Genomic DNA, 15,331 nt, shown 5'->3' with positions numbered 1-15,331 from the left:
CCGCAAATGTACTCTGAATCTCTGAGTACAAGTGTCATATCATTGGCAAGCAGCATCTACCAGAAATACTGTACAAGTCTTCAAGATTTCTACTTGCAGCTCCATGCATATCCATATGCATGAACACAAACTTCAGGTATGCATATTTTCTGTATAGTAGATGAACACATTTTCAAACAGACTTTTACCTTGTAAAATCTGTAAAATTAATTTTCTGTACTTTTTTCAATTTCCTAAAATCACTTATCACTTATAAACCTTTATACTATTTACTTTCTTTATACACACACACTCAAATCATGTTAAACTAACATGTTTTAAATGAAATATATAGACTACATATATTCAAACAAAATTGCATGCAAACACAATCTATGTTTAAACCTTTATAAAAATACTTATACAATTTCATATTTTTTGTTTTTATTTATTTATTTACTTAATTACTTTAAATTAGACATGACATTGAGGCGCTATTACCTAGAACAGTTTACTTACAGAAATAGTGGTATTCACTAATATATTATAAATTTCACAAGACATAGTAAAGATATTTTTTTTTTGCTACAGTTAGTCATTCAATACAATTTGTTCATTAAGAACATATCATATGTACTGAACTGATGCAATGTATCTTATGTAAATAAATTAGTGTAATGGTTTTAAAGAAGGCACTGAGGATTTCAATTAAAAAAATCAATATCTAAATTAAAAACAGTGCTATATACAAACAAAGTTACTAATTTGAAGCTTTTACAATTGCAGTGAAGACCAGTTTTCTGAAAAGAAGCAGCCGAATTCGAAGAAGACAGAAAAACTAAGAAGTTACCTGTTAATTTTAAAAAAAATTAAGTAAAATATCACCATAATATTTGTATTATTAATCAAATATACTATAACGTTAATACGAGCTATTTCGGTTTCTAAAAATAGAGATTTTGTACCATTTTGTCCAAAAATGTCCATGTCTTAAACAGCGATTTACAGCCAGAATGGCCCACAAATTTCTATTTTTGGACACACAAATTACCCAACTGAACCACTACAATTTTCATATTATAGAACAAACAACTGTTTTAATTGTGTACATTAGATTTACTATTTGTACTTTTCCACACCACTAGCTTACTTTTTTTTTGTCATCTGAACCCCAGTTTAGTAACACATAAATTCAAGAATACCTATCACTACTAGTTTTAGTTCCCAATGCACAATCACACACCATTACCTACATCTTTATCATCTTACTCAAACACTCATGCACACAGCACACATACATTCCAGAACACCCCAACCCATATCTTCTTTATTTTTTTCAACAGACCCTAAAGAATGCCTACCAAAAGTCAAGTCCGTAGAAAGCAACTCAAAAGTAGAGCAAATGAAAATAAAGGTGTCCAACATAAGCGCATCCATCTCTAGCAGAATTTGTAAAAAAAGTTGAAACTAAACAGCTAATACAATCATTTAGTGAAACACAAGAAGTTTCAAGTACAACAACTTTGCTTCCTCTATCAAAATGTAAAACAAACCAAAAAACAATTAACAGAAAATCAGCTATTAGTACAGATAAAACTACTTCTTCAAATTTTAATATAGTGCAAAGTAAGCATACCAAGAACGTATTTTAGCCAAACTATACCGTCACAAAGTCCTTCAAAATCTTATAAAAACAGGATAGAAATCAGGTTCAAAGCTTAAAACCTATCGTAGGAAATTAATCTTAGAAGCTTGGATGGACAGTGCAATTCTTCTCAAAAGAAATGTATTTATTTTACTGTTAAACAAAATGAAACCACTAACAAATCTAATAACTAAATTACAAAAAAGACTTTTCAATAAGCGAAATTTCAACAGAAAGAACTTCTTAAGTATCAGCGGAGGTGAATGGAATCACACTACAAGCACAGAACCATATTTTAATGAAGAAGCGTACAAACAAAAGCAAACAAATACAATTGCCATACATAGCAGTGGTCGAGGTTATGAAAAAGTGAATAATACCATAATGGAACAAGAAGTACTTCTTACAAAAATATGCCCTGAAAACTTAGAATTACCCCTCCATTCAACTGAATCAGAACGTCTAGTGTACAAATGGCCATGTACGTCAATGTGTAACATTCCCAAAAAATGTTTCAAATCTTTACGCCAATTCCTCAATAAATATGTAAAAAGCAAAGCAAAATCAAAATTAAATTACTGCAAAATATAGATACCTGTCCAGTGCGCAAGTACACAGGACTACAAGGACATTCATTGGCCTGCATTACAGTACCTACTTGTAAAACCACTTTCCCTGATATCAAAAGGATATCAACACATCATTCAACTATAAGAAATCTAGTCTATAAACTGTACTATGCTAAAAGTCCTGCTTTGCACTAGCAAAGTTAAATAACATCCTTCTACATGGTACAGCAAAAGACCTACTTGAAGAAATTCACTATATCCAGAAAAAATATTTTGGAAGTGAAAGCCATTTACAGAATGAAATAGCTTTAAACCAATTAAGCAACAATTCTACACATGGCAACCTTTTGCTAAACACATACAAAAAAGAAATACTAAAATGTAAAAGTACATCAGCTGAAGTACCAAACCATGTATGTGTATGTTGCCGTAGAATTTTTTATAAAAGTAACACAAAAACTGTGGACCTATCATACAAAATAGAAGACAATGAAGATTCTAAATGGTTTGAATTAGCTCTCTACCTTGTAGCAGAAAACAAATATGAAATAACTGAGCCCTTAATACTTTGCAGTTATTGCACTACAAAACTTGACAACAACCAAACTCCTTCACGTTCTATCACAAATAATTTGGAATTATACCCAGTACCAAAACCTCTACAACAACTTAATTTATATGAGAGCATCATAGTTCAAACAGTACACCCATTTCAAGCAATAATACGCCTTCAACCAAAAACAGCAAAATTACCTCCCTCTGAATTGGTAAAAGGCATTCGTGGAAAAGTAGTTTATTTACCATTAAATCTAAAAGAAAATGTGCATACTCTAGGAGTGCAACGTCCAATACAGCAATCTTTAATTATATTAGTAAATGGAGTACCTACAAAAGACAAAAAAATATGGCAACAGCTGGTAGATTTATATAAAGTTAGACAAGCCTTCCAATATCTTAAAGAGAATAATGAATATTACAAAGAAATTAATATTGAAGAAAACTTGAAAGATACAACTGAAATAATTAAAGAAACACAAGAAGCTGGTCAATTTGAGCTACAAGATCCTGCTACAATATCAAATACTTTAGACCATTATACAATTCATCCTTTGCACTGTAATGACACCGTACAAGATGTACTGGAAACGTACCAAATGCGTCAAACAAAAGGATCGCCAATCAGTATACGGGAAAAAAGTATAGAAGCATCTGCTTTTCCTCTACTCTTTCCTACTGGCAAAGGAGGAAGGTGTGATGATAGACCTATTCAAATATCAGCTTCAGAATACCGCTCATTACGGATGTATTCTGAAGATCCCAGATTTAGACAAAATGTGGAATACATATTCCACCTACTCTTTGAAAGTGAACTAGCAACTTTATGTTATGGAGTTGCACACATATTAAAATCAGGATCACACTTTCAAAATATGACAGCTACACAATTATTAGAGAAAGTGCAACAAAAGGATGAGGTTTTACAATTAAATATTACAAATCTATTAGCAAATATGCGTGGTACTAAAGAGTACTGGATTCGACGTCATGGAGATGTACGTTGTATGATCAGAAACCTTGGCCCACCCACTTGGTTTGTTGCATTAAGTTGTGCAGAATATGCATGGGAAGATTTACATGATTTCCTACGCATATCAAATAAAAACAAAACAAACATAGATATTATAACACCTGGAGAACTTTGTTCTTTGGATCCTGTTAATGTTTCAAGATATTTTCACCATCGCTTCATCGCTATGCTACATTTTATTTGTAATAAAACTGTTCCTCCCCTTGGAGAAGTGCAACACTTCTTTTGGAGAAAAGAATACCAAGCCAGAGGAGCACCACATATCCACATGCTTTTATGGATTAAAGATGCTCCTAAATTTGGTCAAGACAGTGATGCCACTGTTTTACAGTTTATTGAAAAATATGTCACTTGTGAAATTCCATCAGAAGCCACAAATAGTGATCTTCATGCACAAATTTTACAATTTCAAAGACATAAATGTGTAAAATATTGTCGTTGCAAATACAAAAACAAAGGCAAATACTACACCAAATGCCGATTTGGTTTCCCTAGACCAGTTACAAATACAGGTCAACTAAACAACCTCATGTCTTCAGTTAGACATAGTGTTGAAGGTAAGTCACCTAAAAATACATATTACATAAAAAGAAAAGAAGAAAAAAAATATATCAATGATTATAATGCAATCATTGCCCACTTATGGAATGCAAACATAGATGTGCAGTACATTGCAGACAATTCTACTGCAGTTGCACGATATGTCACAGCATACTTAATTAAAGCAGAAAAGACAGAGCTCCAAGACCTCTGGAATGACCTGTCATCAGATAAAACAGTATCTCAGAAATTATACAGCTTGGGCATAAAAATGCTCACCCATAGAGAATGTGGATCTTATGAAGCAGCTGATCGTTTAACTGGTACTTCATTGTATGGTAAATCTGAAAATATAGTATGGCTAAGTCTTGGTCCAGCTAAATCTAGAAAAATAGTTCTAAAATCATATGAATATATAGAAACAATAGCCAAACATGATCCCAACAGCCAAGACATTTTAAAAAACAATGTATTGGACACATACTACCCAAACAGAAGTAATACTTTGGAAAACATGTGTCTATACCAAATAGCCCAAAACTACACATACAAAAATAATATGAAACCTGATGAAAAAAAGGTAAATATAGAGTGACAGACTGTGAAGACATCTTAGTTAAACTCACTAAACCAAATTTAATTAATCATATCAAATTGTCATTGAAGACTCCTCAACATAAAGAAGTATATTACATGTCCCTTCTACAACTCTTCAAATCATGGAGAAAAGAAGAACAATTACTAGATGAGGATGCTTTCAAAGCAAATGAATGCATTATAACTGATGTAAACTTTACACAGTGCAAAACAATGTTGCACAATGAACATTGTGTCCAATGTATTGGACACATACTACCCAAACAGAAGTAATACTTTGGAAAACATGTGTCTATACCAAATAGCCCAAAACTACACATACAAAAATAATATGAAACCTGATGAAAAAAAGGTAAATATAGAGTGACAGACTGTGAAGACATCTTAGTTAAACTCACTAAACCAAATTTAATTAATCATATCAAATTGTCATTGAAGACTCCTCAACATAAAGAAGTATATTACATGTCCCTTCTACAACTCTTCAAATCATGGAGAAAAGAAGAACAATTACTAGATGAGGATGCTTTCAAAGCAAATGAAAGCATTATAACTGATGTAAACTTTACACAGTGCAAAACAATGTTGCACAATGAACAGCAACATGAAGAAGAACTCCAGGCCCAACTAGATAAGGATACTCCTGACAGTAGTCAACCTTCTGTAACAGGAAGCCAAGAACCACTGGGAGAACCACTAATAACAAATGAGGCAGAATTAGCTAAGATAGAAGTAGAAAACACCATGTGTCAGTATGAAGATAAGGAAGACTTAACTATACTACAATCAAAACTAAACAATGAGCAAAGTAGCATTTTACAAGAAGTAACAAAACAAATTGCACATGGTGTAAAACATGAAAATAAAGAATGTTCCTGCCATAATTATAAACCTATACTACTGTACGTCAGTGGTGAAGCTGGTTCTGGCAAAACATTCCTAATCAAAATCATTAGTAAGTTCCTTCAACAATTGACAAACAACAAACTGTCAGCTGTTGTCACTGCCCCCACAGGTTTAGCTGCCTACAACATAGGTGGTGTTACATTACACCGATTACTACTATTACCAGTAGAACACCAGAACAAATTAGACTATTACAAACTTTCTGCAGAAGCTGCAATGGAATTATGCAGAGTATTGAAACAAATTAAATTGCTACTAATAAATGAAGTGAGCATGGTCTCCAACCTGATGTTAGCTTTGATTCACCTCAGATTACAAGAAGTACTCAAAACAGACTATGAAGAGCTCTTTGCAGGAAAACACATTATTGTTTTTGGAGATCTGCTTCAATTAACACCAGTAAAAGGTGAACCTATTTTTAAAACATTAGGGCACAAACTCTGCCGTAAAACTGTTGGCAGCATTGGAAATGTCAACCTTTGGCAACATTTCCAATACAGAGAATTAACAGAAAACATGCGCCAATCTGCAGATCTAACTTATGCCAACATTTTAAAAAGTTTGAGAGTTGGTATACTTTCTAAAGAAGCAGAAGCAACATTGAAAACCCGGCACATTAATGGACTTTATGGCGATAATGCATGTGCTACAGATGTTATGGAACAATTAGCCCACAAAAATGTCAATTGTATGGCCTTAATGCCAACTCTTGCAAGCTGTTTCAAATTCAATGAAATCATGCTAAGTAAAGAAATGCAACCAATAATGGAAATTAGCGCCACAGACAAACTAGATGTACATGGTATCACACTACCCATGTGTGACCAAGCCACAACAAGACTAAATAATTTAGAAAAATCAATCTCAAACACAGCAGGCTTAGAAAAGATGTTAAAATTATCCTTAAATTGCAGAGTAATGCTTAAACGTAACCTTGACGTGGACCAAGGACAAGTTAATGGAGCACTGGGTACAGTTGTTGGCTTTCAAACATACCCACGTGACAACAAAATTCAGTTTGTCAATATACTCTTTGACAAACTTTCAGAAGTAAAACGGATAGGACGCTCAATAGCTAGATTCCTTCTCTTCAAAGATATGTATGTACGCAGAGAACAATTTTCTCTAACTCTTGCATACGCAGTCACAATTCATAAATCACAAGGTCTTACCCTAGACAAAGCAATGATAGATATTGGTAAAACAGTCTTTAAAGAAGGCATGAGCTACATAGCACTATCACGCTTACGTACACTTGACAGTCTGTTTCTAATCAACTTTGATGCAAGTAAAGTAAACGCTGATATTCCTTGCATTTTAGAATATAATAGACTTCGCTCATTATACACTCCCCATCTAAACACATATTCCGTTCCACAAAAACTAAAACGTTGTAAAAGAAAACTAAATCAAACTGAAATGCAACAGGACGTCACTGCAAATCCTCCAAAGAGAGTAAAAGAAACTAATACTTCATCAAGTACCACAAACAAAAAAGAATCAATTAGAGAAAGTAAACCAGGTACTTCTTTAAAGAAGGAAGACAAACTCCAAAAAAAGCAGTTAGATACAGAACTACCTGGACCATTTAAATTCTCAAATATAGTTGGTGTAAGTTGCTATGCAAATGTAGCAATGAATATTCTATTTCAATTACCACCAATTGTTGACAACATTTACTTACACTTTAGAGACCCATTGTGTATGCAAATGTTAGTACTTCATAGAAACGCAAAAAACAATCCTGACAGCAAATATAGTGTTTATGGAATAAGGCAACAATTGGACTACTGTGCTGGAATGGTGAAATTCACTATAAACTCACAGGAAGATCCACACGAATTTTTAATGTACTTACTACAAGTACTGGAAAACAAAAACATACCTATAAAGGAAATCTTCCAGATTTCATACATGTGGAAACATACATGCACTCTGTGCAACAATGTGACACAAGAAGAAATTCCCAATGAACGCTTCATATATATATATCAATACCAAATTGTGAATCCATTCCATTTCAGCAACTTGTACAAAATGCAAACCATGGTAGATTATGCTCTACCTGCAATTCAGATAATCGCTCCACGTTAGTAATACAAACACATAGTAAATATGTAATACTAATGCTTCTACGTTACAATGCAGATGGTACCAAAACCAACTGCAAGCTGACTGGATTCACCCATAGTCAAATATCACTTGGTAAGAAAACCTTCACAACAATAGGCATAATCTACCACGCAGGAGCCACAACCAATTCAGGGCACTACACGGCATATATAAAAAAGAAATGTGGATGGTTTGAATGTAATGATAGTACCATTACTCTAAAGCAGAGATTACCAGCAAATCTTACAAACGCTTATTTGATGTTCTTAAAACCAAAATTTGATAAATAAACTGTATTTAAACCTTTAAGTAAATTTATGTTAAAAAAATATAAACTGTTAGAATACTCCAAAAGCTATCTAACAGCTCAAAGATTCTACAACAACTAATCAGATAAATGAATACCACTAAATTAGGCCAAAAATACACAGTTAGAATACGCCAATTGGTATCTAACTGTCCCAAAATTTAACAATATCCAAATAGATAAATCAAAACCACTAAAATATATTAAAAAAATAGACAGTTAGAATACGCCAATTGATATCTAACTGCTCCAAAATTTTATAATATCAAAACAAATGAAGAATCTGTTACTGCTCCAAAAAAAATACAACAAAGCAAAGTATAAAGCATTAGCCAGAAACAACAAGTGAACACTGAAAACAAACAAACAAATAAACTGTAGCATAACAGAAAAAGTTTTTATTTTAATCCAACATGGATTTTTTTTTCTCCCACAGACCCAATGATTTTAGCAACAAATACAGAAACTGAGCAAATTGCACAGTACTCTGATTTGTACTCTACTAAATATGAGGGTCGAAAAAAAATAAAAGTATATTGCTTATACAATGTAATAAGTCATTACAAAATACTAATACTAACATGCTATTTTATTTTATCACAGAAATGAAGAAGAAAAACATGGACTCCCATTACTAGACCAAACAGTAAGTATACAATAATAAGGACAACCATAGCAGCATATCACATCCATATCATCTAATACCTTTGTTCCTTATACATTTGTTTTTCACCCAAAGTTATAAACAAATATGAATGTGATATGCTGCGGTGGTTGTTGCCAGGGCATAGAGTCTTGGGTGCATGGCCGAATCCAGTACTCTTTAGTACCACGCATATTTGCTAATAGATTTGTAATATTTAATTGTAAAACCTCATCCTTTTGTTGCACTTTCTCTAATAATTGTGTAGCTGTCATATTTTGAAAGTGTGATCCTGATTTTAATATGTGTGCAACTCCATAACATAAAGTTGCTAGTTCACTTTCAAAGAGTAGGTGGAATATGTATTCCACATTTGGCCATGCACCCAAGACTCTATGCCCTGGCAACAACCACCGCAGCATATCACATCCATAGAGTCAAACATTTCAACTATGATCTATGGGAAACTTTTAATGTCAGCGAACAATGTGAGTGTTCTTAGAACACTTTGAACTTGCCAGCGAACAATACGGACACCGTTTTCAGGACACCCCCTACGAACATTTCAGAACAACGCGATAGTTCTTAGAACACTTTCAACTTAACAACGAACAATACGGACAGCGTCCTAAGGACACCCCCTACGAACATTCCAGGACACCGGGAGTGTTCTCAAAAATGTCTTCAGAACACCCCCATTTTGTTTATTTGCGAACATTTCAAGACACCACGGGTGTTCTTAGAACACATTCAACTTGACAGAGAACAATACGGACAGCGTCCTCAGGACACCCCCTACGAACACTCCCCGGACACCGCGAGTGTTCTTAGAAGCGTCTTCAGAACACCACCATCTTGTTTATTTGCGAACATTTCAGGACACCGCGAGTGTTCTTAGGACACATTCAACTTGACAGAGAACAATACGGACAGCGTCCTCAGGACACCCCCTACGAACATTCCAGGACACCGGGAGTGTTCTTAGAAGCTTCTTCAGAACACCACCATCTTGTTTATTTGCGAACATGTCAGGACACCGCGAGTGTTCTTAGGACACATTCAACTTGACAGAGAACAATACGGACAGCGTCCTCAGGACACCCCCTACGAACACTCCCCGGACACCGCGAGTGTTCTTAGAAGCGTCTTCAGAACACCACCATCTTGTTTATTTGCGAACATTTCAGGACACCGCGAGTGTTCTTAGGACACATTCAACTTGACAGAGAACAATACGGACAGCGTCCTCAGGACACCCCCTACGAACACTCCCCGGACACGGCGAGTGTTCTTAGAAGCGTCTTCAGAACACCCCCAATTTGTTTATTTGCGAACATTTCAGGACACCGCGGGTGTTGTAAGAACACATTCAACTTGACACAGAACAATACGGACAGCGTCCTCAGGACACCCCCTACGAACATTTCAGGACACCGGGAGTGTTCTCAAAAACGTCTTCAGAACACCCCCATTTTGTTTATTTGCGAACATTTCAGGACACCGCGGGTGTTCTAAGAACACATTCAACTTGACAGAGAACAATACGGACAGCGTCCTCAGGACACCCCCTACGAACACTCCCCGGACACCGCGAGTGTTCTTAGAACAGTTTCACTTTGCTTGCGAACAAAACGGACACATATTGAATCCTTAGAACACCCCCCAGTCAGTTTATTTAGAACATTTCAGAACACCCGTGATGTCCGCAAACAAATCGAACACAAAAAGAACGTCTAACACATAAAAACACAACTTTCATCCTATCTCATACACTCCCACCCTCCCCAAACACTCCTACACACCAACACACTCTACTAAATACACATTTTGAACAAAGTTTCACCGCGCTGTCCGCGGACGTCCGCGAATCCAAGATGGCGGGCGCTACCGAAAAATCTGACGCGCTTCACGCTCCACGCCGTCCAATCAGCGAACATGTTGCATGTCCGCGAACATCACGCGAGACAATTGGCCAATCAGGAAACTGTCCGCGGAGCGAACAGGGAAGTGTGTCCGCGAACCGAACACAGATATCACTAATTTTTTTTTTACCTACGTTTTGGTCATTTAAAAAAAAAAACTACTAGACGGATTTTCACCAAATTTGCAAAAGCACGCTTTTGGGACCAAGCCACTGCTCCTGGTCCAAATTTGGTGGAAATCCGTCCAGAAATCCGTCCAGCGGTTTGGGCTGTAGGCGCGAGCAACATTTTTTTCCCATTCAGTCTATGGGAAAAAAAAGTTTTGGGACCCCCCCTATAACTTTGCCCCCCCTGGACAAATCCTCACCAAACTTTGCAAAAAAATTCAGAGTGACCCAAATACTTTTTTGCAAAGTTTGGTGAGGATCCGTCCAGGGAGAGCGAAGTTATAAGCCACCCAAAAAGTGCTCTTCCTATGGAAACAGCAACTTAACCATAACTACATGGCCACTACCGTGGCCATGTAATATATTAGTCACTGAGCAGTAGCTAAGTCAATTAAAAGGTCAATTGATTGAATGTTATTTACAAACCAATATATGCTACATAAAGCTACATAAAGTGGGATCCTTCACGGGATGACATATTTATATAGAAAATGATCAGTCTAAAAGACTGATCTATAGTTGATATAGTGTTCCTCACTCCCAATCTTATTCCACTCACACCACATTTTGAGTCTTTTTGTACTGCAATTTATAAGTTCATCACGATTACCCTTTATATAAATCGGGAGAATGAGTACTCCCTGCCGGCTGCATGCAATTGTTTTTACAGAATTTAGTTAATTAAAAAAGGAACCTACATTTCTGGTTCACTCTTAATTATATCTATAAGCAAACCGTGGGAGCAAGGTCTTTATTGCATTTCTGTAGACCGAATTAACCCTGCACTTTGCTTAAAGTGAATACCATAGATTTTGAAGAGCAAATCAATTTGACATTAGCTAATCGTCAACATGGCCCTAAAATGTACTTCAGATTACCATGTGTGTCTTCCCTGTCGAGTCATCAGAATACAAGGAGTTAAAATGATCAAACCATTGAGATATCTGCAACCAATGTTTCCGCTGTATTAGAAGATATCCCTCGAGAGACTGCCCTCCAGGAAACCCTTTGGTTCTTTGATTTTGACGCTACTAATAGATCCTCCCATTGTTTCAAGGTAGAAATCTCTTTCTTTGTGATCAACAAATGATTATACTTTAGCCATGTCAGAGCTACCTGAGGTGGATCTCTTCCACTGGGTTCTGCAGCTCAGAGAGCAAGCAAGTTAGGGAATCGGCAGTCTTTGTCATACGATTTCTGTTCACCATATACTTTCCTGGCACACCTATTTAAAGACTGAGTTGCAAAAGGTTTAATAGTAGCAACAAGTTTACCACAACATACCAGCTGAGTAATAGATAGCTCTGCTGCCACATACTCAGTAAGAATTGGCAAACATTTAGAATAACGTTCAGGGAGGTCAGTGGCCTTATTCAGCGTCACTTTATTTTTTTATTTTTTTTATTGGATGATCACTTGTGAACTTAAAACAGAAGGGCTTCTTAATACCAGTGGAGGAAACTCTGTGACACTAAACATAAACACTAAATGATCCTTTACTGGAATGACACTTTGACAAATCCTAATGTTTCTACATAGCATTTAACACGAGGTGAAATGTCTGTGCTTTTCCTAAAAGTTGCTTATATTACCTGATGGAATCTTACTACAGTTCCTTAGGCATTGAAACCCATAAAAGGCACCACACTGTGATAGAATATCACAATTTAATAAGATAACATCAATCGTGCACACCGAATCACCCAGAGGAGGATAAAAGGCTGAGTCAGGCATACCTTAGACATGACTAAATTCCATATATCACTACTGACCTTTTACGAGTTACTGAGATGCCAGGTAATAATGCATTTTTTCTATTGTTCTTTTCAATTTGACCTCAGAAGGAAAGGCTGCGTCGGAAGCAGCAGACATGTTACTGACTTTAACCCGGCATTTCTGATCTTTCTGAGGAACCATTGTTTGGTGAAATCCCCTAAATAGTATAGCAGGATGGCACCCGCTCACAGAGTTCTCACAGGAGCATTGGCACTGTTGTTAACACTGCCGATGCTCCCGTGTCCCCGTTTCCAAATGGGGACTGACAAAATTACCAGAGCCTGACTTCCCGGCCACCATATTTGGAATAGTTAAGTGTCTAGTAATTTTTTACTGGTTCGGCGGCAACCCGCCAGTAGCACCGGCAGGGTTACCGCCGGACCTGTAATGAGGCTCAATGACAATTTTGTGGCAATTTAGGCAACACATCTCAACATGGTAAGCCGTGCCTCTGTGTGATTTTGTACAATTGCATGAGCTCTATGTCTCATGTAAGTGCAGGAATAAATCTAAGTCAGAATATGTGTACGGTTACATGCTTGTGATTGGATATGCCAACTTAGGTGCCTACATACACTAGAAAATATTGTGACAGGAGACAAGCATTCATGTATAACTGCACACCCAGACACACTGCACCTGAATTACCATTGTCACAACTAAGAAGTGGCCTGGCGCATCTAAGAGGTTTGATCACATTTTGTTTTGCCGTCTTATATTTCCCCAATTTTGTTTTCAGTTTCTGCCATTTTTTATTACAGCAAAAATCCCCGAACGACTCCCACCCCTTCTCTCTTTCTTTTTTCTATATACCTAAACAAAAACCATCATCTATCTTTTTTGCGGTAAACAAAAGTGGTAAAAAATGCAGCAAAATGTAATTTGGTAAAATGATAATTCTGCAAAAGTGGGGCATACCAGCTTGAAGGTGAGCTGGAGGGGTGGGGGTAGCTGTTCTTTACTTACAGTACAGCCTGGTCTCTCCCTGACCATAGACCCGGGGAGAGCAGATTATTGAGAACATTCTAGCTGTGTCAATGAGTAAAGTGGAGGAACAAATAGAAACAGAGGAAGGGGATTTCCCAAATTAAAGAAGGGAAGGAAAAACGGCAGCATCTTCATGTGTCTATATGAGCATCCTTGATATTCACCTGTTCTTAATGTAGGGCATCACAAACAACTGCCGAGGGCTAGAGTGATTATCACTACAAACAGGGGTCTCTTATCCCAACCCATGGTGCTTCTGACTACTGGATTTGCAACCCTTGCACGCACCATAATACTTCTTAACCACTGTTCAATGGTCAACGGTTAACCCCCAGGTTTGACAGACCTTACCCATGAGTCAGTGGCTTAAATGTTACACCGTTGAACAAGGGTAAGAGCCATATCAGTGGAATATATGGAATTGATGTACGGAATGAAGTACTAAGAGATCTGGCATGCCTAGGCACAGAACAATGTGTGAGAATTGGGGAGGAGAGCTCCCTGGTGTTATCGATGAACTCTCACGGTGACATGTCAGTTATGATATCCGACCTGGCACTGATAAAAGGTCAATTATCATTAGAGTCAAGATAACTTTGTCCATATGCTGCATGAAGTCTTGGGCAACTAGTACAACAAATATATGTCACATGCCCACAACTGCCCAGGCATCTCATCTCTAGGCCATTGAAAACCATCAAAGCTCAACCAGCATAACTCTAATCCCTTCTCTAATTATTCCTTACACACACTGATTTTGCAAGCCCTGGTAACATTCAATCAGGCAATCCCTTCCTTGCAAGAAGCAGGGAAAGGATGCCCGTCAACTTAAACATATAAGAAATAATGAAAATACTGCCCATGCTCACCAAACATCCTGGGAAAAATGAGACCTTACTTTATCAACAGGGGCGAGTGGCCTAGTGAATGCAATGCATCTGTTACTGTTAAGGCTGTAGGGTACTTTAGGGGTCTTAATGAATGGTCTTCTTTCTTGGAGAAGTAAGAATTCAAGATACCACAGATCATTAAAGCTAGGAATTTCTTCACACAAACCCATTCTATTGAATCTCTTAACAGCAAGTCACTGGTTCCACCAGGATCTACTTACATGGATGTTACAACTTTACTATTAGAATCTAGGCTAACATGTCCTGTGAAAGAGAACTCTGTTCCCTGTAGGTCCAACATTGAGGAGCCACAAAAGAGAGACCAACAGGTGATAGATGCCTAGACAATGACCTTTTACTTTACTTTCAAGTATTTATAATGCACAGCAGGTGACCCAGAGGCAAATGGCTGCACATGAATGACAAAAACAGTAAACAGGTCAACAACAGACATACCAAAGACCGTAACTAGGGGGAATCAATGGTTCAATGGCATCTTATCTAAATAGAAAAGTTTTTAGCGTCTTCTTGCACACATCTCTGGAATCTGTCTCTCTCAAATCCAGAGGTATGGTATTCCTTGCTTTCGGTGCAGCTGTAAAAAAGGCGCACCTACCAACCTGAGTGAGCCATCTTGGTATCATCAACTGACCAGTGTTGTTGGATCTCAGTGTTCTCACAATCGATTTTCTTTGTAGGGCCT

The sequence above is a fragment of the Ambystoma mexicanum genome, chromosome 8 (assembly GCF_040938575.1).
Source record: "Ambystoma mexicanum isolate Mex_15411 chromosome 8, UKY_AmexF1_1, whole genome shotgun sequence".
Lineage (NCBI taxonomy): Eukaryota > Metazoa > Chordata > Amphibia > Caudata > Ambystomatidae > Ambystoma > Ambystoma mexicanum.
This window is presented reverse-complemented; position numbering follows the sequence as displayed.